This window comes from Fukomys damarensis, unplaced genomic scaffold (assembly GCF_012274545.1).
Source record: "Fukomys damarensis isolate Sample0158 unplaced genomic scaffold, DMR_v1.0_HiC HiC_scaffold_22, whole genome shotgun sequence".
NCBI lineage: Eukaryota > Metazoa > Chordata > Mammalia > Rodentia > Bathyergidae > Fukomys > Fukomys damarensis.
In genome coordinates, this window is record NW_022900934.1 from 8,131,882 (window position 1) to 8,135,560 (window position 3,679).

The 3,679-nt window shown below is 49.4% G+C and overlaps 1 long non-coding RNA gene across 1 annotated transcript; it reads right to left on the reverse strand.

Moving 5' to 3' along the window:
• Positions 1-26: 26 nt before the first annotated feature.
• Positions 27-1,504, reverse strand: LOC104858088. Its single transcript, XR_779034.1, has 3 exons — positions 1,460-1,504; positions 463-572; positions 27-125 (listed from the first exon to the last, which is right to left on the reverse strand). It is a non-coding gene; the product is annotated as an uncharacterized LOC104858088 (long non-coding RNA).
• Between the last annotated feature and the right edge of the window lie 2,175 nt (positions 1,505-3,679).

Genomic DNA, 3,679 nt, shown 5'->3' on the forward strand with positions numbered 1-3,679 from the left:
TCCTCCTGGGTGGCAGATTCGCGTGGTCATTCAGGAGACAGGCTCAGCCCGTCAAGCCTCACTGTTCCCTCTGTAAAATTGACAGGCTTTGACCAGGATGTGGGTGTTCAGGTTTGTTCCCCTGCCTGCAAGCAAGAGTAAGACAAGAGATTAATAAAATGGGGAAAAAATGTATTTATTTATGATTTGGTCAAATTGGGAGGGCAGCCGAACAAGTACTCCAGTTTATAGCCTGCAGAGCAAAGCCAGGAAATACCCGTATGTACGATCAGCCCGGCCTGGCCCAGACGGCTGAAGGGAAGGACCGAGGTTCACACTACAGCAGGGGGAGCTGGGGAAGCAGCGCTTTCAAAAACAAACCACAATTTGTAAAGAGCTATTTAAAAACCTCTCAGCTACAAAGTGGATTGATGGGTGTGCTTTGCGGACTAAATGAAGTGAGTCCGGTAATAAGATCGTTACCCTTCCAAGGTGGAGCCTGGGACACCAGCGCTCTTCTCTGCCAGAAAGCGTGGGGCAGCACGGTGCAGCTCAGTCCAAGGATAGCCTGGGCTTCAGTTCACGTCGGAACCCTACAGAATGGAGCGGAGGATGAAGATGGAGTTGCTGGGAGGAGAGAGGCCCAGCTGAGCCACCTCGCCTTACACCTGGCTGCCTGTGTGTGGGGACAGGGAAGGGAGGCAGAAGCTGACACAGACAAGGGGAGGAGGCAGGGTCAAGACCCCGCTGGCTCTGCGAGTGTGAACAGCCGCACCTGGGGGAATTGTCCTTCGCTCCCCCAGAAACCTGCACCTCACATAGGGGCAGGGAGGGTTTCGGAGTGAGGCCCTCTTGCAGCAGGAGCGCAAGCCAAAGCATTCAAGCAACACACTCCTCCTTCCCGGGGACTTGGCTCTAGAAGCGACTGCCCTGTGGTAGCAAAATGACCTGAGGGTCAGAGGGCTCTCCCGGGAAGCCCTTCTCTGAGTGGTCATAAGATAGCCACACAGGAGAGTAGGAACCCATTCATTCCTCTAGGAGTCCCTGTCCCTCAGTCTCCTCTGAAAGATAAGATGCAAAGACCTCTTCATCTAAAGCTAAGAGGCCTCTGCAAGCCAGAGGGCCAGATGCATATAATTTGCAGTGGGACACACCCCTCCGGGAGGCCTACGAGGTGCGAGTGATCCGGGGAAAGACACTCTTAAGATAATCACGTCCGCTACCTAGACTCTCTTTCCACATCCTGCAATTCTTACAAAACTCAGTCACTCAGCCTGACAGCAGCTAGCACCTCTCCTAGGATCTCCGTGCCTTGTGCCCTTGACAGCACCCTCTGGTTTAAGCGCCCTCTCGCTTTTGCTGCCTTCCGGGACCTCTCACAGGGCACGCTCTTCCCCCAACCCTGTCCTGATCCCCTAGAGGCCCCGACAGCACCCTGCCCTGTCCCCCGAGTCCTCTACTCCACGTGAAAGGCACCTACCACCACCACATCCGCGGTATCAGCCCAGTGAACTTCACCTTTGACCCCGGCCCGTGTGTCAGTTATTACGCTAGTACTTTTGCTGACAAGAACTCCACAGATTTCTCATCACAGACACTCTCAGTAATGCGGAATACTCAGCCTTCAGAAGCGTAAATGTTGGGGACATTTATTGCTCACTACAGGAAGTCTGGAGGTGACTTCCTGTACACAGACACAAATGAGGCGGACTTTTAGAAGCAGGACACCAACCAGCACAACTTGTTCTTTGATAGTCTACAGCATTAATGACAAGCCTAACCGCTATTTATTCCATATGCTAATGATTGTGGATGTGGGTAAAGGAAAAGAAAGAGGCAATTTTTGTTGTTTCGCAAAACCCAACACAGGAGCGTCAGAGCCCGACCATCCGAAATATAGTCCAGCTCCGCCACCTGCTGGCGACTTCAGGAGCTACATCGGGTGTCTGAGCTCCCCCAAAGGCGAATAAGTCCAGGTGGATACAAGCCCAGGAGACAGTTAACTTCGCCTTGCATTGTCTTCCTCAAAATGGTCCTTGGTGCCAAAATATTGAGGTCCGCTGCCCTAAACAGTTAGGGGCTCTGATTATATTTGAGGATTATGATTCTAGAAACAGTGCATTAACTTGTTTGTTTTTGGTAGCAGAGATCGGACTCGGGACCTTGCACTTGCGAGGCAGGCAGAGGCACCACTGAGCTAAATCCCTAGCCCAACTTGTCTTTTGTTAAATAGCATCAAGGACTCGTCCTTTTTCATCCCTTTAAAAGCTATTTTCTAGTCATTCAAATAACCTACAATTTTTTTTATCTTAGGCTGCCTGTGTTATTTACTCAGTATTTTCTTTATAACCCATTCATTTGGTTTTTATGAGTCCTCGTCCCAGGCAGTACTTGCCGAATCACCTGCGTGGTATTACTTGATAAATTTGTTCTTAGATTTACTCGCGTAAAATCCATGGAATTTATTTGTATAGCCTAGATCTATCCTCTTCTGCACCAGCGACGTCTCCCCCTGTTTTGAGAGAAGTGACGGGGTCCCCGGCGGTCCTGGACCTGCATTCCTCTCTCGGCCGCGAGGTATTCTCCTCACCAAAGCCCAGGTTTGACATCCCAAAAGTGGAGCTCCTGTGGTTTCCTGTCCCTCACGACTGTTGCTGGAGTAGCGTGAGACAGTGGTTGATGATGAAACATTACAATGTATCTTTTCTAAAGGAAGAACCGGGAATCTCAAGGTTAGCTGTAAAACTGGCACTCGCCATTTTCTTTGAAACTATCGACCTTCCACTGGAAGAGAGGCTTAATGACCCATTTCGCAGTGGGACACACAGAGAGAGATTTGCTAGGAAGTCGTGATGAAGTCCCTAAAAGCTTGGCATTTTCAGGTCCCGAAGCCAGGAAGAGGGGGTTCATCCTTATTTGGGACCTAAATATGCAGAGTGGGAGTTGAAGCAGTCTAGGAAGTGAGTATTTTCCTCCATATCAGGGAATAAACCAACCAGGAATTCTTAATGCTGCTTCTTTAGAAGGAAATGGACTCAAGTGAGCACGGTCGGTCTCATCACTGGTGAAGGGCCGTTCTCTCCGCGAATAAATTGCTCATGTGGAGAAACCACTTAGAATTCATAAATCCTTCAGTCTATTCAGGGGAGGAAATTCAATCTGACTATATTCCTTGGGCTTTTGATATCCCCAGTTGGAGAGTAAGGCAGCCTTCCAATTGCAAGAGAGGCCTCATGATCCGGGGCATTTAAATAATTACACACAAGCAGAAAGCAGGAACGCTGAGAGCAAATTCAGATTCTGGCTACAAAGCACGCTCAATGGGACTATTGTTCTTCTGCCCTTGAGGGTGTGTGAGTGAAAGTGGGTGACAGTCCAGACCAAATCAGGGGTGCACGCTCCATTTCACTCCCCACAACCAGTGACAGTGGAATTACATACTCGAGCACCAGCTGGGGGAAGGGGAACAACAACAGTGGATTGAAAGAACACTGTGTTTTGCACACATGCTTGCTTTAATAATATGCCTTGAGTTTTGGCTTGTACGTGTTATTTAATCTTGGTAATAAATGCCCCAGCTAATTAGCTAGTGCATTCTGCACTCTCAGCCCCCACAGAAGTGGAAGAAGTGCAGCCTGCTGAGGTTTCTCCCTTAGGAGCTTCTCAGCCTTTGATTCTCAGCACATTGGAATCACCTGTG